The sequence below is a fragment of the Camelus dromedarius genome, chromosome 22 (assembly GCF_036321535.1).
Source record: "Camelus dromedarius isolate mCamDro1 chromosome 22, mCamDro1.pat, whole genome shotgun sequence".
NCBI lineage: Eukaryota > Metazoa > Chordata > Mammalia > Artiodactyla > Camelidae > Camelus > Camelus dromedarius.
Genome location: NC_087457.1, coordinates 28,959,686 through 28,982,012, shown reverse-complemented (window position 1 = coordinate 28,982,012; position 22,327 = coordinate 28,959,686). Strand labels below are relative to the sequence as shown.

General features: G+C 40.2%; 1 protein-coding gene across 3 annotated transcripts in view; it reads left to right on the top strand.

Annotated features, from left to right (window-relative positions):
• TENM3 (teneurin transmembrane protein 3) overlaps positions 1-22,327 on the top strand; it is a 2,090,952-nt gene that overhangs the window by 343,099 nt on the left and 1,725,526 nt on the right. For 2 of the 3 annotated variants that reach the window (XM_064477579.1, XM_064477578.1), the window contains exon 3: positions 7,754-7,788. The exons of the other annotated variant lie outside the window; for it this stretch is intronic. The gene's annotated coding sequence lies outside the window, so the exon portion shown is untranslated. The remainder of the gene's footprint in view (positions 1-7,753; positions 7,789-22,327) is intronic. 3 annotated transcript variants of the gene reach the window in all.

Below are 22,327 nucleotides of genomic sequence, written 5' to 3'. Positions count from 1 at the left end.
GTTGATGATTTATGAGATTATTTGAACTGTTCTGCAGAAATACATGCATGTTAAATAGATGATCACTTGAAATATGACAAAGATGAATGTCCCTAATATAAAGGCAGTTTCTACAAATGAGGGTGAAATAGATCAAGAGTTTAACCGAAAAATAAGCGAAGAGTGTGAACAGGCAATTTCCAGTATTAGAAATACAAATAGGCTATATATTAAAAGTTTGCCTTCCATAGTGGGCATGAAATACAAATTAGAGCAACAGTGAGACAACACTTTTAACCCATCAGATTGCCAAAATTAAAGAGGATTCACCTGCAAAGGTGGTAAAAATTTAGGGAAATTGGCACAATTAACTTACTAGAGAGCTATGAATTATAATTTTTCAGAGTATACTCCATCAGTTGGTATTAAAAGTACAAATCTATATATCCCTTGATGTATTCATATTTAACTCGACAGGAAAAAATATACATAGCATAACGGATAAGTTCCTTTGTGGCTGAATTCTTCAGCATCTCTGCATTCCTACCTCCCAGCCTTTGCCAGCCACCGCCGTGCAGATCCACTCCTCTGTGCTTTGTTACCTCGAGTTTTGCACTAGATGAGTCATGATGGAGCTGAAAATCTAGATCACTGCTTCTGGTGGGCTTGGAGCACTGAACGCAATGCTATTGCTGCTGGTGGAGCTGCACGTTCCACCCACCACCTAGTCACAATCTCCAAAAGCTTCCTACGCCCACTGCCCTTGTGCTGTGTTTGAGCTGAGAGAACTGTACACTGGATGAATTGGGAAGTGTGGCTCCAAATGTCAGTTCCTCTTCCATCCAGTGACAAGGCGGTGTGCTCTGAGCATACATGCAATACAGCAAGCCCTACACGAGAGCAGTGTGGAACTGTCCATTAGATCGAAAATTATGTATGTAATATATAATTTATCTCCCTGCATTTTGGAAGTATAAAGTAGTACACTGTACATACCTGTAGGCTAGTATATTTGTTTCACCATTTGTAATAGTTAAGAAATGTTCTTTGTTTATAGAACAAAAATATTAAACCCAAAAATCTGTGATTTAATGTTTTTCAAACTTTGTAATGTGTTGCTCGTACATAAGCTCTCTGGAAGTACCCATGATGAACGGAATACAGTAAACTCTCGAAGATCTGTCTTGGAATTCAGTACCCCACAAAGACAGCGTGTAGACAGAGCATTTTGCAGAGCGTGACTTTTGTATGTGTGGGACAGCAGTATGTGTATGTCTGTTTAAGGTGTATTTACTATTACTATTCCATTATCTATTATATTTACAGTTACGAAAATCACTCTTGCATACAAGTTTCTAGTTGGCAGTGATGTTCTGAAAATAAGCATATTAAAATAAAGCTTCCGTTCTGACACATGGGGGGAAAAGTGTACATAGCAGATGCTCCCTGAATGTGCAGGTTCAGAGGGAGAAACAAGAAAGATTCCAGTATCACAAAGACGCTGGATCCACTGCCTTTGCCTCTCTGTCCTTAGAGTAGAAACCAGCTGATTGCCCCAGACTTCTTCCAGCCTCATGATAACTTCCCTCCAGGAACGTTTTGCCTTTATCGACCATCTTGCCTTGGTCAGCAGCAGTTTGTTTGATGCAGCTGGAGGATGGAGGACAGGTGGGGGCTCAGGGCACCCTGGAGGGACTTCGATCCTTTGTGCAATTTCATGGGAGGAGCACTAGCACCCAGCCTCACCTGCCTCCGGCCCCTGAGCGCCAAGCCTCAGGCGCGGCTGATTACGCTGAGGAAGAACTCATAACCGGTCAACCCCCAACTTTTGTCAGACCCTTGCCCACGCAAAATGTCCAGCCAAAATAACTCAAGATGATAGAAATTTTCACCTAGAGGCTGCCTCATGACTTTTAGAGGCCAGTTCTCTTGAGACACAGATGTGGAAGTGATTATTTTGCTGCCCTTGTTTACCTGCTCAGACTCACTCATAAACCATGTATGTACACACTCTCCTGCCAGTAGGAGCTGCTTCTCCAGGATTGCAAGTCACTCACTCATCAGGTTTAATTTCCGCCTAGTTGTCTTCCTTGCCAGATCCTCTCCCCCTGTTCGGTTTCTCAGTTTGGAGTCCGCTGGGGTGAGCCATCTACTTTCTTTTCTCCTCTTTTCCTAATGAAATCATCTACATCACTGGTGTCAAATTCAGTCTTTGTTTTCACATGTAAATATATCTCTCTAGCCTGGTCACTCTTAACCCAGAGTGATCCCCCACCCCCATTCAGCAGTGTCTGAAAACATTTTGTTCACAAATGGGTGGGAGGGAGACTGTCATCCAGCAGACAGAAGCCAGAGATGCTATGAACCACCCGCCCTACAGTGTACAGCACAGGACAGCCCACACAGCAAAGGAATGTCTAGCCTAAAAGTGCATCGCAGAGAGGTTGAAAACCCCTGGGCCCAAACACGTTCTGTCCAGTAATCACATATGCGACATCGCTAACTTAAATGTCAGTGCGGTCCTAACACTTGACGTGGTGGCTGAAATGTAAATATTTTCTCCCCTAGTTGGTTTTTTCTTTTCCCCTCCCTCTATTCCATTTTGATAAATGGCAGCATGATCTGTTTTACTTCCCTGAGACCTCAGAGTTAATTCCTGTCTTTCTCACTCTCACTGCTCGCGTCTAGTCCACCAGTGAACCCTGTGAGCTCGGCCTCCGTGCTGGCATCGTCCTTTTCTCTCCATCCCCATTGGAGCCGCCATGTCCAACCCTCGTCCCCTCTTGCTTGGTCGCTGCAGTAACCTCTTAACCTGTTGTCCTGGCTTCTACCCTTGATCCCCACTGTCAATTCACAGAGAAGCTAAAGAAGTATCTTTAAAAAATACATTGGATCATGACCTTCCACCTTTCAAATCTCAGTGCTGTCCCTTTGCACTTAGGAGACAGCCTTTGCATCATCATCTGGCCCCCAGCTCGTCTTCTAAAGCTTGCAAGCCTCCTTACTCAGGGTTTCTTCCACAGGTTGCAACAATGGTATCTCACCCCAGACTGTCCCCCTTCCTGCTTCCTTCTTCTTGGAAGGTTCTGCTAGACTCTCCTGGACTATTTCATAGTCTATAAATCATATATTTTATATATAAAATTATATATATATATATATAATATTTTGCTTTATCATATGCATGACAAATTCTTTTTTCATCCTTTATGAAAGTGCAGGACTTTAGATGAAATACTAACATATTTCTGCATAGTAGAGTGAGGGAAGGTGGAACCCAGGACAGTAAATGACTCTAACAGTGCATCTGGGCTGCGTAATGGTCCGTTTCTAGCGAGGAACAAAATAGACATTATATGACATGCTCTTATTTGAGAGAATCTTTTATATTTTGTGATGATTAACAATCCAAATAAATCAATAGGAGCAAAGTTTAAGAATAGAAAGCCCTTTAGTTGTCCTTTCTATCAAAAAGAATATAGTTGTTATTTATAACCACAAAGAACCATAGTAATTTTCATAGAAACATTAAAGAAGTGACATATTCAGCAACCGATTCACAACGCTGAAATGCACAAAGAAAAATCTACACTGAAAGGATCTTGGGGGCCAGCCTGAAACAGAAATTCAGAGTACATCTCTCACTAGGTAAACCCACTCAGTGTTGAGAGCCATCTGGTCTCTTCATGCTCCATAGCCACTGTCCTCACCAGCGTAGATGTGGACATGGTTTTTGGTCCCCTAATTAGGTGGAATCATTGCAGAATGGTAGGGCAGAGCTGCACAACCGTTTGCATCATTTTTTTGACAAGATAATTGCCTGTCAATAATTAGGTTTCAAAAGGATCTTGCACCAAGGGAACGGGAAACATTCCCTTCAGAGATTGCTGGTTTTATTTATTAAATCTTAACTTTACAAGACTTCAGATAAACCAAAGGGATAGATAGCATCACTGCATTACAGACAAAGCAATGACTGTGTTCAGGTGTAGATTTAAAAACCAAAGGCCAATTCTACAAAAACAATGGAATTAGGAGTCAAAGTTGAAATAAAATCTTTCCTCTACCTCATAATAGCTGTATGACCTTCAGACAGCACAGAAAATATCCCTTAGGTTTAATTTGCTCAATTACAAAATTCGAGTCATGTATATCAAAATGTTCAGCCCAGTCTAGCGAGCTTTTTGCTGAACTTCAAAAATCTGAACCTTAGAAAGTCTGGTAACAAACACATCCTTCTCTCTCATTCTCCATCCTTATTTCTTTTATGATCAGCAATACAGAAATTGGTGCTTCTGTAACTCAGGCCAAACTTGAGGATAGGAACCTCTGTTCATGGATGGTCAAAGCCATCTATCAGTTACACCTCCTGAATACCTCGGGAATCTGTTCCTTATCCCTCCCTTTATTTCCCATTGCCTCTGTCTCAGTTAAGGCTTTCCCCTCTTCAGTTACGGGTCACTGCCAAAGTCTCTTTACAGGCCTGTTTCATCCACTGTAATCGTCCACCATACTGCTGGCCCGATTATCAAAGTCCAAACTAGGACACCCACCTTTTAAAGCTCTGTGTGCTTCTGTTCAAAAAAGGGGAAGCAGCTTAACACAGCGTAAGCATTTGGACCTTCCAGCATTCCTTTCTGTCCTCTGATTCAGCCGAAGTGGCCTACTCATTCACAGCCCAGGCTCTCCGCCTCCCCCATGTCCTTGGCCTTTACCTGTGTTTGCCACTGTCTGATTAAATCCCACTCACTCTTCAAAATTCACGCTTCCACTTCGATCTCCAAAAAAGGGGAAATGAATGACCTTGCTCACCTCCAATAGCGTATGTACAACACACACACACACACACACACACACACACACACACACACACACACATATTTCTTCTCCTTCCCTTCCCTCCTTCCTTCTCTCTCTTCCTCTCTCTCTCACACACACAGATAAACTTAACTAAATTACTAAACATCTAAAAAGAAGAGAGGGCTGTTTCAAGAACCCAGTGCCCATATATCGAGCTCTTTATTTACACATTTCTGTGGAGAGTTCATTTGAAAGCCAACCATCTGAGGGAAAGTCTGCTGCTCTTAATTGTGCTCAGATATGACTTTTAGTTGACGTGATGACAAGAGGGAGGCACTCTTAGATGGGCTGAATGTCAGCCTCTCTTCAATTGTCATAGCCAGACCATGGGCAGTACATTCGAGTGCAGGAGTCACTGTCAGTTGCTGCAGCCCTTGGTTGGAAGTAACCAGATGGATGTGAATGCATTGATGGCTGAGAGAAAAGCTGATAAGAGGCTGGGAAGTGGCAGCTCCTGGCTTGTCCAGAAATTAGTCCGGATAACTTGTAATTGGCCGCCGTGGTATGAACTGTGGTCCAGCTGTTGATAACTGTATAAGTTCATTGTATACTGTGCTGATTTGACTTTAAAATGTTTAGGGGTATTTTTTTTTTTTAATGATGGCTGCTTAGTATGGGAGAAGAACCCTGAGGATATTTCACAATTTAGCTTTGTTTGTGTAACATGGTGTGTGAGTAACCATCAGCCTTTACAGCTCATCGACCACTTGGATGTTTCCTCTTTCCTTAAAGCTGGGCTGCATTCAACTTTTCAGCTCCACATGAGTGCCAACTTTTCCTCCAAAGGATGTTCACCACCTGCCCAGGCTTGCTCAGACTGGTCCTGGATCATACGTAGTGGACTGGTGTCTGGTCAGCTTCATGCCTTCTTTCCGTCTCAAAAGTCCTCCCTTTCAGAGAGTAGATGTTAGGTTCACTCTGTTTATAGGGGAGCGAGGCAGAGCTCAAATCTTCTCCCTGCCATGCCTGAAGAGAGAGAGCTGAGCAAAACACAATTACTATTCTGCAAAAGAGATCCAGTTTACAAATCTTGGGAAGCCTTTTTGCAGGAAAAAAAAAAAACCGAAACAAAACCTTTGAGATCTTAAACTGAGGTCAGGGGTCACTCAGGTGATGGGACTTTCTGGAATCTGACATTTGCTAAGATCGTGGCCTGAGACTAGAAAGAAAGTGACTGATGGGAGATCAGAAAAAAAGGCCCATTTCTGCAATGTGATGAGAGAGGAGGGTGTTGTGAGAAAACTAGAAACTAGAAAAGTCAGCAGGGCTCAGGGCAACAAGCCCTCAGAAGCCATGTCAAGGATTTTCAAATTTATTCTATGGTCAATACCAAGAGTACTGCAATATTTAAGTGGTGCTGAAACTTGATGATACCTCTTTCTTAAAACAAAAAAAGGAAAAGGAAAAAGTACTGACATCTGTGTGGATGGTGGATTAGGGTTGGGGTTAAGTGCAGGAACAGCAGGAGAATTGTGGGGACCCCTCACCCAGCTGAATGGCAGCCTTCCTGAGGGATGGCAGACGTTCAGCTCTGGTGGTGGTTGTGGGGGAAAGGAAACCGTTTGTCTTCAAGAATTAATGGGACTTAAACTTTTTTTTTTTTTTTGTCCTGAACGCTTTCATTTGTATCAAAGCAAAGAGACCATCTCTATGCGCAGGTGAATATTTACGTTAATTGTTTTATTCAGTCTTAACCAGGTTTGCCCTTAACTGCTGAGAGGGCACCTTCCAAGAGGGAAGTCAGTCTGATGTTTGCAGAGGGCGGACCAGAGCAAGATGAGAAGCAGGGCACTGGGGAAGAGGGAGACTTCCCGGGGAGCCAGGAGCATCATCAGACCAGCTCTCCATCCATCTAGAAGCCCCCTTTCTAAATCTTATTACAGAGTTGATCGACGACTAGAATGAGAAGTCATTTTGCTGTCCTGACAATTTAACACTCAAGTGAACTCAGATGGATTTACAACAGGAGCCAACTCTGTTTGCAAATCAGTATCTAAATGTTATCAATTTTGCCAGCCTTTGAATCTGCACTTATTTTGAGATACAATTCAGCTCAGTTAAAATATTTTTTCTGTACCTAGAGGCACCTGAATGTCAGCATTGCTGACATGTATGTATAGCAGTAGAAGAGAGTGTGTTTGTGCAGTTTTACAGGTGCAAACAGAGTTCCCAGGGAAATGATTGCTACTTTCCGTTTTCACTTCTGAGAAGGGGAATTCAGGTCCTATGGGAAAGAAATTGCAATCCAAGGGTTTCTTCTCCTGCTACTGTTTCTTCAACTATGTTCCAGCCTCTGATTAGAATTAAACGTTCTACTGATTCAAGCCAGGGTGTTTCAAGTACAATCTTTGCTGCCCATTGGATGCAACCATAGTTCATCTCAGCGATGTTTGTGAGGTGTTGTAAATAAAAACCTCTCAGACTTGAATCCAGTTCGGCGAAAGGTGTATAAGAAACTTGAATAACTAATGCAGTACTTAAGAAGAGTACATCTCATGTTAATAACTTCTATCTGGTGCTGTTGTATTTTTATTTAGTAGAAATGAAATTTGCTGTGACATCTAACCCTTAAAACTTCCGGCACAGACATTAATTCATGTGTTTCTCATTATAATGAGTGGAAGGTCCTGGAATCTATAGCCATGACCCGGATAATGTGCCCCATAATTTCTGTTTTTGCTCTCAGACATGAAGCTCATTAGCTTTTGTGGTTTCAGTGCTCATGCACTGAACAGAAAGGCATTTAATTACTACAACCAAGGAGGGGATGTTAATTTTGGGTTTAAAAAAAAAGAAATTAAATGAGATCAGGAGAAGTTTTTAAAGTTGGCCTGTAATTGTGCTGAGGATACCAATGCATCATCCTTTATATTATTTACCGGAGACCAATAAAAGATTTGTTTTATTTTAACAGGCAATTTGCCTCCAGAAGTGTGTGTCTTCCAAGAGGTAAGTGCCTTTTAAGAATTATTACATAGAATTATCATGGTTTCTGATTTATAGCTTTGAGAGCCTATTAATTTTAAAGTTTCGTGGCTGACAGCTGTGTTGTTCAGAGGCAAGGATATATAGTATTAATTATCGTAAGCTTCAGATTATTGTTCATGGTGGAGACATTACGTATAAAGGACAGACTGGCACATTTTTCTATTTTCGTCAGAATAATTAATTAACCTGGTGATTTTAAAAAGAAATACTTGTTGAAGTTAAATACAAAGAACCCAGCTTAGTTTTATTACATTTACTTCAGTTCCGGATGGTTTTTGACGATTTTCATGGAAAATTATCAGCCATTTGGGGCATGGTCACAGTTTTTGTTACTGGCCTTTCTTTATTATTGGTTTGGTTTGTTAGCTTTATTTTGAAAGTGAAAAAATGGCTGTATCTTCACAGTAGTATTTTATAATAACACTACATATATATTCTTTGTCTGAGTACATATGCATTTTAAAATGCGCTAATATATTGGGTTTAACCATGAGTTCAATTTTAATGTAGATTCAACCTAGCATTTAAATTTTCAGGGCTCCTATGAGGTTGGAAAGTAAATGAAATGCTTGCACATAGCATATTCTGTATTTTATTACGTAACAAGGACTGACCAGGTCAGGGGCGTGTTTCTCCACTTGCCTTTCTCGAAGCAGCCAGTCGGGCAGTGACACGATGGCGGGGTCATTATTTATGGCGGGCCTGGGTTTGAGTCCTTGTTTCTCTAGGAAGTCATGGTCGTTGTCTTACAAAGATGCCCTTCAGCAACTCTGACAGCGAATACAGGTCTGTGTTAACTGATGTTGGTTCCAAGTCTCACTTCTTGTGCGCTGGCTGAGCGCCGTCCCAGTTCGTTTTATGCTTGTGGATGCAAGAGAGGCTCCACGTCTTTGAGGCGCTGAGCCCTGCTGCAGGCTGTCAGAGCAGAGTAGCTTCGTGTGCAGTCAAGTTGTTGTTCCAGTGAGTAAATCCGGACGTCACCACTCTTCTCACTGCCTCATGGTTGGTTGTTTACACGGTTTGTGTTTCTGTGGTCTGGCGACGTTGCATGTTGGCTTGACGCACCGCGTACTAACCCACGTGCCAAGTTATTGAATGAGCAGAGAAATGGTATTTTGGAAAAAGAACACTGTTTCTTGTAAAAGTCCTGCACTGTTATGTTTGAAGCCCATAAAACTGTTAAATAAGTGACCAGGAGGTATTTTCAAAAGCACGGTTCAAATTATCCCTGTCATTGTGAGCATTAGTTATGATAAATTTACAACAAATTCTTTTTAATGTTTAGTAATAAAATTACAGCACTTTTTAATGTTTAAGCTTAACTGTGTAAATAAATGATATACAAGTTAGAGTCAGTGTCCGGACCACGTTGCACAAAAACAGCTAAATAAGTAAAACTTTCAGATATTTCCCGACCCCACCCCACAGTGCTGTGATGAAAAGATCACAGGCTTTGGGGGTCAAGTAAAACTCACTAGCGGACTAGCTCCTGCTCGAATCACTTGAGTAACCTCAGACAAGTTCCCTACCCTCTCTGAATCATTGGCGTTATTTTTATTTTTCAACCTGGGTGTAATACCTGTGTTGTGAGACTGCCGGAAAGACGCTGGAAAGCTATTTGTCAGTCCCCTGCTTTCGAAGAGTAAATCTCTTAGGATGTACAGACTCCTTACTGCTCTGTCTGATAAAATGCTATTTCTGTGGGGTGCTTTTTTTCCTTGTTTCTTTTGTATATATAAACTGCCTTGGATGTGCTCGCTTGGTCCAACAGTGACATTTCTGAAAACAAAGGCAGAGTATCTGGCTAAACTCTGTGTAGAGATGGTATTGTCTTCTGTGGGTGGCGTCTGTGTGTACACCCAGGGGAGCGTCCAGCAGGCGTTTGTGCACACAGACTGCTCTCAGCTTTAGTAGCTGTTCATATACCTTAAAGACTTGTCTTCCCTTCAGTGTTCCTCCTTACGGTTCAGCCAATCTGCAGGTCAGAAATACTCGGGGAAAAGCTTGTAGGTGGTTCCAGAAAGCTGCACTTGAATTTTGCTGGACAGTAGCAACTATGTACCCAGCAATTACGTTGCGTTGAGGGTTCTAAGTAATCTAGAGATGGTTGAAAGTATACAGGAGGATGTGCAATGGGTTGCTGCAAATACTGCGCCAATTTATATAAAGGACTTGAGCATTTGTGGATTTTGGTATCTGAGGGGGTCCCGGAACCAGCCCCCTGCTTGGATTCCAAGGGATGGCTTATTCTGAAACTTGGAACTAGGGCTCTGTTCTTGCTTTGTTAATTCATTTTATCTAGGAAAACATCGCCGATGCTGCAATGCTTTCTCTTAAAACACTGCTGGGTAATTGGATAGTTAAATAGGTAAAAATGGTTCAATAGCTTTCCTAGGTAATATTTGCATTTTAATGAGCTTTTTAATGGTTTAAACCATTTACATTAACCTAAATGCAAGGGACTATGATGATCTCTGAGGCAGGGGGAGTAATTAGAGGCCATTAAGTCTTTGCCAGGCAGCCCTGGAAACTCTAAAAGTAGAGTTTCCTGTCCTTCCTGTAAGGCTTGTGCACACAGGGCTTCTTCATGTTCTTCCTTTCTCACTGCCTATAAAAGACTTCAAAGTGACAGAGATTGATATCCAGGCTGTTTCTGAAAATTATAAACACATTTTCCTCTGTGTCCCCTTTAATATGCTGTTCTCCAAGCCCTTACATCTTAACGGTTTCTTTCAAAACTTTAACTTATATTTTTAACTGTGTTTTACTTGTCACACATGTTCACACGCCTTAGCCAAACAATTCCATGAAGGTTGGAAGGTATTAGATCTGTTTCTGATCAGGATGAGGTGCCTGGGCCAGTCAGAAAAGCAAACATGACTTAATGCGAGGGCTTCTGACACCCAATCCAGTCCAGGTATGCAGACATTTTTCCAGCACGTAAAAGTGATTTCTACGCTGTTTTTCATGTATGGATTTATTCGTACGTATGGAAATGGGAGAAAAAAAATAAAACTGAACAAAATATACTGTGTGTGGTGATGTGATTCAGCTCTTCAATAAGCCAGACTTGGACGAGGCTACTTGCCAGGATAAACTCAGTGTTGACAGGGAGTCTGATTTAAAAAAAAAATTGGCAGCAAAAAGCCAAAAATAAAAATAGTTTACAAATGATAAATGAGATATTCATATTTAAATAGAATTTTCTGCTTGCATAATGGAATATGTATATGACATTGCAAAGATTCTTAACAAAATAGTAAAAGGCCTTACTTGATATGTTTTGCTTACCACAGTTAACTAATTCTGCTAAGAAAAACAGGACAGTGGATTCCCCAGAGAAAATTTTAATTGACCTTTAAATGTCATTCCAACTGCTTTAATCATAAAGAATTGAAAACCATTGATATTTGTTTATTTTTTTATCTCAGAATGTTATGTGGATTTATTTTCTACTACTAAAAAGTGACTGCCAGGTTCTTGTGCATCCAGAAAAATACCTTTATCTCCATCTTTTCATCTTTATGAGTGTGGTGGTCCACTGATTCGCATTACTCCCCGTGAGCCAAATCTTACCAAATATTATCTATCATAAAACTATTCTTTTCCAACCAGATGTTGTGTTTTTGATTGTTTTTTAATGATATTTCTATATTAATTTTGATTAAAGTCAGATGGTGAGGTTAATAGATCAAGAGAGTGGAATCTCGAGGTAACTGTCTCGGCCATGAGTCTCTCAGGTTATGGGTGGGAGTGGATGGGGTGTCTGTGTATCAGGAGGACTCACTGTATGGGAAGCACGCAAACATGAAGTTAACCTTTCTGAATAAATTTTATCTTTTCATCATGCAATTTTCCCTAGAAGACTGAAAAATCTATTTTTCGTATCTCGGATGTCCCCTCCTGCACACGTTTTAAAACCTACATCATAGACTACTGGTCTCCTCGCCCTCTTCAATGGCATCCCTCTTATTTCTGATCATTACTCCCAGTCATTTTCAATAACCATGAGGTGTCTGAAAAACTTGGTACTGAGTTCTCTTGGGCTCTGGGACTTCTTTCATTTGAGTCTAGATCTCTGCTTCTGTGTACCTTCTACCTTCTGACATTTTCACTGGCAACTTAGTTATTAGCATGTTGATATAAGTTGATATAGCTGCTTCGGGGAAATACTCAAAGCACAAAACAAACCAAAAACCGGAGAGTGTTTTTTTTTTTTTTTTTTTTTTTTAATGAGTTTCACTCTATGTAGAATGAAACTCCACAGTCACTCCTTGGCCTACATACTGTCCTTTGCTTTTATACATTTACTTTGAAGTAAATATAAGTTTGTCTCCCTCAGCTTTAGAGGATGATTTCAAGGAGTGCATGTACCACCAGCCTCTCCTCAGAGTTCCCAACAGCTTGTGTTCTTCGTTTATAGAAATCCGACCAGGATAAAAACTTCATCTTGAAAATAAGTATACGGGACATTGTGCTATACACCAGAAATTGACACATTGTAACTGACTGTACTTCAATAAAAAGTATCGATATTAAAAGTTGAATTATATAATAAAATGAATATGTAAACTTACCTTTCTACAATGGAATGTTGATGGTAGAAACAGTACCAGTTGCAGCTAGCAGATGCTGGTGAATTAAAGAAGAAAAAATATTCACGCCAAGCCAATCACACCACCCCCTGAGATGACTACCACTGACACACCAGCGTGTGTTCCTTCTTCATGCACCCATTTATATGTAAGAATCTGATGGTACCTGTGAAGGTGTATTCAGTCCCCTTCTTAGATGGAGGGTTTTCCATCCAGCTTTCTGTCTCAAAAGGAGCCACGTCCTCCCTTGCCCTCTGGCTTCCTTTGGCCAGGTTCTGGAGTGAGAGACCTGGGAGAAGGAGGGAGGAGAGGAAGCATCAGGTTGTTGCTTCCCCGGCTCCCTTCTTCCAAGGTTGCCTCAAGCAACTGTGGCCACAGCTCTGAGCTCCTCTCACGCTACCGCTCCAGGCTCCAGGAAGCCCTTCCCCTTGTCCCTGCCACACGAGGGGTGGTGAGTGTTCTCTGGGGGAACAGCAGGGTTTTTGTGAACAAAACACATCTTTCTTAAACCATCTGAGAATGATCCTCATTTGAGTGTGCCTTCTGTTTCTGGTTGGGGCATGGACTCATACTGAACTTCATAAATGATTTTATCCCCTGCTTTTTACTTTGCTTTATGTCTGGAACCTCCCGGCGTGCCCTTCAGTCTCATCTGACCACATTCTTTTACCTCCTGCTTCGGGCGCACGCGGTGGGGCATGCTCCTTGCTTGCACTTTCTCACTGGGGGTGGCAATGCCCTGACAAGCACCCGGGTAGGTGTGTGCATCCTGTTACTCCTTCGGGGTAAATTCCCAGAAGTGACCCCATAGAAGCAGTTTCCAAACGGTAATTTATTATTAGTGCTGCAGATTATAATCAAGGAAACACTACTGATTATCTTTTGGCTGTACCATCGCTGTTTTATCTCAAGCAGTTCAAGTCACTTTAAGTCTGACTGCTTGACAGTGAGAGATGGGAATCCCCAGGGTTTCCAGCGTACATTCTAGGTTTTGTTTACTCTTTAGATCATCTACCTACTTTCCATAATTGGCAGCAAAAGCTCCTTTAAGCCTAGAATCCTGGCCAGGTAGAAAAGCCTCTGCTTCCAGAGGGCTGCTGAGTCCTCTGAAGGGCAGTCTGCTGCAAACGCCTCAGTTTTCACCTGTCTCTGCCCCATTAACCCCGAATACCAGTCCTTCTCTGCTCTGGGCAGGAGGGCTGTGTCTCCTGAAGGAGCAGGAGAGTTGCGGGGAGAATCCAGTCTAACAATACCTAGGGATAAAACTATGAACTGTACTTGAGTATTTGCAGAATTAATGAATAAGGAATGCCCTTTAGCAACTTAATGTTTGAGTTGAGTAATTACCTTCAATATCTCTCCCTCTTTTTTTTTTTTCAATTCCCTCTTTTTTTTTTTTTCAATGACATAAGACTGGCCATTGTGGCTAGAGCTTCAATCACGTAAATGCCCATTTTTATACTCAAAGAACTGAAGCAGTTGAAATACAAATAAAAGGAATATTCAGGCTTTTATTTTTCTTTCTGTTAAGTAGAACCATAAATTGTATTCATACAACTCAAGTACTGGAATCGTAACTCTGATAATGACCTAGGTGATACAGAAATGGTCACCAGCGTTATCAGCATGCTTGTACATCTTGGCTAAAAGCCCAGAAAGAATAGATTTACAGAATGAAAACCTGGAGTGTTTTATAAATATTATAAATACTGTGCCCACTGAGGGAAATGTGTATTTGGGGTCAGCAGCTTTTACAAGGAAAATGTAAAAATTTTGTGTACATCATTTTCTCAAATATTCTCTCATCATTTCTCAGATTAACTGAGAGAAAAGCAATCACTGTTTCTGGAAAACAATTAGTAAACAAACAAAAACATTAAAATATCTCCTTCTTATGACTTTCAGGGTTTTACATGTACTTTTCGAATTTGGTTTCCCAGAAACTGGACATCCTCAGACCTGTTTTAAGGGATCCATGAATTTTCTATGAGATATTTATGAATAAGTATATTTCTGAGTTTTTATTCTATAATAATCTTTAAAAATGTTAATAAGATAGTATCAATGAGATCCTAACTAACCGCCTTGTAATATTGTGTGCCATTCTCTTCCAAATTGTAACGCTATAACTGATACAAAAATCGCAGGAGGAGAGGGAGATATCGTTGAGATAATGTGTTCATGTTAAGTTCAAGCCATCTGAAGCCCAGAAAGCTTTGTTAACCAAAGTTTCACTGTATTTAGAATGTAGAAAATTATTGGGAGAGTTATTACATGACTAATAACAGTGCAGCTACGTAAATTTAGAAAAATCTCTATGCTAAAACTCAGCAATGCAGTCACTTAAAAGTGGCAATTTAGTTTCATATAAACAACATCATCAGTAATAATACATTAAGCCTGTTATTTTGAATTGTAGAGGCTTTACATCTTTATTTATACACATTATTTTAAGTCATAAGGGCTAATTTCTATTTATGCATAGGTGAATAATATAAAAAGTAATCTAAATCAAAATTGGGCGTTTGTGTGAATATTTGCTTCATATAGGATGGAGTCATTACTTAATTTTGAGAAGCACTTAATCCTGGTGGGAGCCAGGATTAAGTGTTCTACCACCCAGGATCAGAATTAGATTTCTTTAGAACCGAGTCTGTTCCCCATCACTAGCTTTCCCATGCGTTCAGTTAGCCATTAAACATGGAGTTAAACTGCAGTCTCGTCTCTGAAACGAGCCCAGGAATTTCTGTGGAAGATGTAGACATTGGATATGATACATACAAATATTTCCCAGTAAAACATGTATCTTGACTGTGGTGTCTAGAAATCCAGAAATTACTTTGCAGAAAGTGTAAGTAACCAGATAAACAGGTATGTGGCTGCACTGTGAATTGGGAAGGGATTTGGAAGATGATTAAATTGCTAAGCACTTGGAGACCAGAGCTTCTCCAGGGGTGAAGATCTCTTACATTCATCACTGAAGGATCTGCTGGATTATTTCTAAGTCCTTTTTGGCCTCTGGTTTCACTGTGAGGTTCAGATATTTAGCAGTGTTAACTCATTAATAAATATTGTCATATGATCCTTCACGTGTCACTCTATACCTCGATAGTGTAATATATTTCTAACCACTTGGCCTTCAGTCCGCCGGTCTACTCCATACCCGTCTGTCTTGACAATGCTGAAATAATCTCTGCAAAGATTTTTTTTTTGATGTGCTTGACATTCTTCTGTTGTTTCACGTTCCAAGGTCTTACGTTGGCATTCGATGCCTCGCCTCCTTAGCCTGTCTTTCTAAATGCTGACTTCTCCTCCATACGAGGACCCTCCTCTCTAGAGAGGGTGCTGTGCTTAGGAGGCTAACGCACACCTCGCTCATTTCAGCCTGTCTTCTCTGAATCTTCCTGTGCCCGGTCCCTAAGTGTATCATCCACTTCTGAACCCCCATTTCAGATGACGTACAGATCACTAATTTTTCATTGATTTTATTTCCTGATATTTGGAAAAAGTGTTTTCTGTATTCATCCAATTAGATAATTAATTTAACATTTTGGGGGACTGGAAACTTCATTTCATAAGTAGCACCTAGAATGATTCTAGCCCTATTGTAGCATTCAACATTTTGCTGCATTAGTCTTAATTTAGATTTTATATTTATTAAAACTGTAATATATTTTAAAATATATTAATATATTTATTATGCTAAACTGGCTTGCATTATTCATATCCTCTGCAGTGACAGTCTAGAGTAAAACCTCTCATTCCATGGGGAAAAAAGGAAAACCACAAAATATTTTGAGAGGAAATAAGGAAACAAGGTCTAAATTCTCTAAGTAAGGAGTTGTGGAATTTCAAATTCGCTACATGATATTAAAATATGGTGTTCCTCATATGTAAACAACTCCATTTAAGAATCTAAAAACAACTTGGCTCCATACTTTATTTACTCAGTCCTCAGTGTTACATTAAGAACAAAATCCACAGACATGGAAAAGATAACTTTGCAAAACTAAAAATACCCGACTACACATATTAATACAGTTAACTTTCTGAGTACCGTTTGTCTTCGATACAGAGAATTTATTATCTGTAGGTGTAAATCAAGACAAGTTCCACATATTATACAAAATACCTGTCAAAATCTTGACATAATAAAAAACCAAAAAAAAATTTGACATATTAATTCTCTTTGTGGGGAAAACTTTCTCAAGTCCCTGGAATTTATTCAAGCCTCACCTCTGTGTATCACATGAGGATGTAGGAAATGTCAGATTCAGTGCCATGGCTGAGTGAGTCAGCAGGTCAGTCCAGGGTATTATCTCAGTGATGATGCAGAAGCTGATTTTATAGGAGAATATGGTCGCCCTCGGTGATGTCGGCTTTCAAAACTTAAAAATTTGTTCCTCTGCCTAAACCGTTGCCCAGCTGCAGGGGACCACTGGTTGCCTGGTGTTGGAGACTAGCAAGGCAGATGGTGTAATATGTATATGTTCTCAATTTGCCTTATTTCTTTGAGTCGGCTTCTCTCACATAAACACCCATAGAAGCACAGACCACAGAAATTCTATTACTAAATAATAGCATAGTTGAATGAGAACAATCATCGTGATCAGAAACTGGGCTAGAAAGTTTCTATGCAATTGGTTCAGAAGTTTTGGGGAAAAAAAATGACAGTATGAAATGTTTTGAAATTTCAATTTCAAGAAAATTTCAAGAAAGCTCTAATGAATTAATTCCATCATAGCACTTTAACAGACCATTTACACAGATGTAAATACGCATGCAAAAGGGATGTTGGCCTTCGTAATTGGATTTTAGCCCTAGAAAATCTAGAGCATCAACATTCCTGCAATTTAATCATAGGCTAATTAACACGTATTTATTTGTTTTGACACTTTGGGGAGTCTTCCGATCCATTTAGGCAACAAATTGTACAGTCTTAATTTCTTGCTTTCTTCTTCAGGAGAAACCGAAGATACAAGTGCTGTTTCATTAGGCTCTGACCTGCATGATGCCGCCTCTGAACGACATCCTTATTAGGAAAATAGGATCCAAGTGCCTTTAGGGTAGAAACAATGAATATTTATTTAGGAACTGGCTTTTGGCCAATTTTTCAGTCCCCTAAAGGCATAAATATCGTAAACCAGGCATTTCAGTTCTCATGCACTTAGAATTTTTTTTTTTCTCTACACATTTGTGAAAAGAACACGTTATCTGCATGGTACTTTCGAGAACTCATTTGCCAAAGGCTCACTTGTGGTTGCAAGCTGTGATAGGCATTTCTATGCAATCATGAAAGGTTAAATAGGTATAAATTCTAGATAACTATCTTAAGTTAAAGAGTTAAAATGTGGAGGAGAATGGGCTAATCACCTTAGTCGCCTAAATTTTGAACAAGTGGCTTTTTAAAGAGGGAAGAGAGTAGTTAAAATGAACGTAACTTGTATCCTTGAAGTCAGCCTCTGAGGCAGAGTGTTGAAAGCTGGCAAGTGATTTTTTGAGAACATTCTCAATGTCGTCATTATGTTTTCCTGTGGAGAATGTGTTGGCCACACCTCTCGGCAGAATTGCTATAACTGAATGACGGATGTTGAAGGCACATCTTGTTAAAGGGAATCAGTGGCATTATTTTCAAAGCCCTAACATCTCCTTGAACAAAATGCTTGGGTGGCTGCAATGTTGTAGAATCCGCCCCACCCCACCTCCAGTTTCCCGTTTTTTCATGACCCTGGATTGCACTGGGACACCTGCAGCACTGGCATCTCTAAATCACTTGTAAGGAAGGGGGTGGTCAGCTCAAGAAATATTAAATTTTCATCACTTTCACTTCCCTGCTACTTCTTTTAACATATAATTGTATTTGTGTTTAATACTCATTCCATTCTATGCTCTAAATATTTGTATTGAATCATATGCTCATAAAACACAGGGTCTGAGGTTTTTCGTATTTTACAAGTTTAACTTTTAGTAGGCGTTACGTGTAAGTAGGGACTTCATGAATCATTTTGACATTAAACTTGTCAGCATTGGTTATATGTACTTTCTTCCTTTGAACTTGAAAACACATGAAGAGGGTCTTTAATGACACCATTCAGTCTACTTGGTGTTACAGTCATTTGAGTATAACCTTTCCTACAATATAACCTCGCAAACCTAAGTTCTGTGCCAACTAGCTTACTTGCTCTTGTCCGATACAGGAGACACCTTGATTACGTGGAAAAGTAATTATTGCTAAGCAGAATTCACAGTCACCAGCATAAACCATGGACTTAGATATTCTGTAATAATGTCTTAAATTAGCTGTATTTCAGCAACATAGATAAACATTTCCAGAAAAACTGGTTATATGGATGTGAATAAAGTATGTGCAGTAAATACAAATATTGACTTAAAAAAAAAGTAATACCCTCTTTTAGAAAATAGAAACTGCCAGTAGGCAGTGGGGAGTGAAAAATGAGACGTTTTTGTGGGTTTTCAGGAGCCATTGGTGTGAAGGTAAGGAAGTTCTACTGAGAGTGGTCCTTTCAAGCCCAGGGCGTGGTGAACAGGAAGGTGGTCAGACTGAAGCGTCTGAAGCAAACCATCAAACAAGCACAGATCGACTGCCTGCTGTATGCAGGGTATAGTGCTGGGTGGAGGAGAAATACCTTTTGAAGATTAAAGGGGATATTCGTAATCCTTTAGGAATGTAAAATCCACAGAGAAAGGCAAGATCTAAGAAAACCCAACAGCATGAGTGCAAAGTACAGTGCTTGAAAGTCACTGCAGAGAGATGTGGATAATGGAAATCCCAGGAAGCAAGACTTTTGTTAATACATTAGATAACATCATGGATTCAAAAACAAAAACAAAATACAAACTGTGTCACCTACCAAGTGGTGTAAACGTGTGAGACAGAATCATTACGTGGCTCAGTAGGAAGAGTCTCCAGTCCTCTGGCCAGCCCTTTGGAAGTGATGGGTGGGTTAGCCGAGGAGATGGACGCTCAAGAACCAACCACTGTAACGGATCATGGCGGGCTAAGCTGATCCAGGGTAACAAGGGGAGAGAGATTCAGGGATTATTAATACAAATTCAGACTTATTAGGCCTCCAGAGTTCCTAATGTTCACACTGGCTAATAACAAATTCATATTTCAGTCCTGTTTCTAATTCCTGATTTACAGTGTTCCCACATTGGCTGTTACAGCTATGCTGTAAGTAGTAGTTAGATTTCTCAGCCTGTCCATAAGGCTGATTGACTTTGCGTGTATAAAATGTAGTATCTTTGTATGTGTCAACAGTGGAACTCCGTTTGTAAAAATCTTTTCATAATGCATACCCAGCGTAAACAGACATATTCATAAATCTATTTCATGTGTTCTATGCTGATTATCTTGTGTGCTTCGTAAAATGTTCCTAAATTTTTTTTTACAAGTTTGTAAAAGGTCAAAAAGGATGAGAAGAAAAACAAACATAAAGTTCTACTTTGCTTGCTGTACTCTAGGGGTCATCTTGCACACCCAGACTCCTGGGTCTTCACCTCATTTGGTGACGGTGGATGTTCGTTGTGAGATAGTGCATAACCATCACTTGTGATAACAAAGGTATTGCCATTAGAACACCCATATTCACTTCTTGCTTGAGTAGAGATTTCTTTGTGCAGTTTCTTGTACAAGCAGGTACTATTTCCTCTAGACGTTCTAGACATTGTTAGCAGCTAGGTGAGAACAGAGAAGACACCAAGTTTAAGCCAATTTTGTGGTTTCAGGCAAGCCCTCCAGCAAGATGGGGGTGGGGGGTGGGGGAAACGGGAGGCGTGGTGGTCAGTCTCAGCAGGAGCCCATGGGTGGACCCTCTAGAAAACCCTCAGGCTGTGTGTGCAGGCACCACGTGTAGCCAACTCAGCAGGGTATTGAGGATTTATCTCCCTTGGGCAAGGCCTTAGAACAAAGTTTTAACTTGTTCCTGTTTAGATTTTGCATTTTAACGGGTAAAGCCCTTATTTCTTCTATTATCATTCTTTATGAAAGGAGCTTATGAGAACTTTCCTGCTTTACATGGTAGTACCACTTAAACTACCTTCCAGTGTTCTGCACGATTGATTCTGTACTTCTGGCTCCTAATTCATTGCGTCTTGAGTCGTCCTAGCTTGCATGCTTGTATATATAATTAAAATACATCTTGTTGACACACTAGTCATTCACATCATCACATTTTTTTAAAAATGATGTATTTCTGACTAAAATTTGTATATAATATACATATTCTGCTCAAATACTGAAGACAGTGCATTGTTTCTTTCTAGGTTCCTAGTACGAACAGAATTTAAAAATCAATACTGTCTGAGGAGCAAATGTAAAACATGTTGACTACAGTTGATAACACTGTGTAACTGAAATTTGCTAAGAGTAGGTGCTCAGCAATGGGTCTGTTATTTAACTGGATTGGAGAAATTCTTTTCACAAAGGATATGTCTATCAAATCACATGAAGTACCCTTTAAATATCTTAAAAGTTAAATGTCAATTATACTTCAGTAAAATCAAAATGTTAAAAATTTAAAAGCTTAGGACTGTCTTCAAAAATCAGAGAAATGAGAGTAAGGGTAGCCGGGAATTGGCAACTAATTAGACCTTTTCGTATAGAATATGAAGCCAGAATAAATGTGTAAAATATGTACTATATGAGAGGCTGTTGAATTAACTACCATATGACTGGAAATCCAGGAACAGCTATTAAGCCTAGGAGGTAGGAAAACTGAGCTGACCCACTCCAGGCAACCAGTTGCAGGGTCAGGAAACAGCCTTCACATTGTACCTTACATCCCTGTTACCTACCTTTAAACTGGAAGTTTGTGCCTTTTTGACCACCTTCCTCCAATTCCTCCACTTCCCACCTTCAGCCTCTGGCAACCATAAATCTTTCTTTTTCTATGAGTTTCGGGTGTGTGTCTGTGTGTGTGTTTTCCTAAGATTCTACACATAAGTGAATTCATACAATATTCGTCTTTCTCTGGCTTATTTCACTTAGCATAATTCTCTGAAGTTCCATCCGTGTTGTCACAACTGGCAGGATTTCCTATTTTTGTGGCTGAATTCATTCCATCGTATATGTACCGCCTCTTCTTTATCCATTCGCCCACTGACGGATACTTTGGTTGTTCCCATGTCCTGGCTACTGTAGTTAAAGCTGCTGTGAACATGGGGGTATAGATAGCCGTTGGACACAGTGTTTTCGTTTCCTTCAGATGTATTCCCAAAAGTGTAGTTGCTGGGTCACGTGGTGGCTCTGTTTTAAATTTCTGAGGCTCCTCTCTACCATTTTCCATAGTGGCTGTACTTACAATCTCACCAATAGTGCGCAAGGCTTCCTTTTTCTCCACAGCCACACCAGCATGCTAACAGGCACAAGGTAGTGTCTCATTGTGGTTTGGATTTGCTCTTTCCTAATGATTAGTGATGTTGGGCACCTTTCACGTACCTGTTGGCCATTCTTGTATCTTCTTTGGAAAAATGTCTATTCAGGCCCTTTGCCCATTTTTAGTTGAGTTATTAGTGATACTGCTTTTGAGTTGTATGAGTTCCCTAAATATTTTGGATACTAACCCCTTATCAGATGTATGGTTTATAAATATTTTTTTTCACATTCTGTAGATTAGCTTTTCATTTTGTAGTTTATTTTGTTGCCGTGCAGAAGTCGTCCATTTCTTAATGGGTCAAATTCCACTCCTTAGGAGAACTGGGGCAATGAGACCTACTCTCATGGCAGGGTCTGACTATGGTGGAGAAGAGATCAAACCACTGCCAGTTTCTAGAAGTTGTTTCTATGTTGTAGGTAGGGACTATTTCAAAACTTTGAATTACTAGCAGAATCAAAACCACACTTAATCCCATGTTCTTTGAGGGTAAGTCATTCCCAAGGCAGC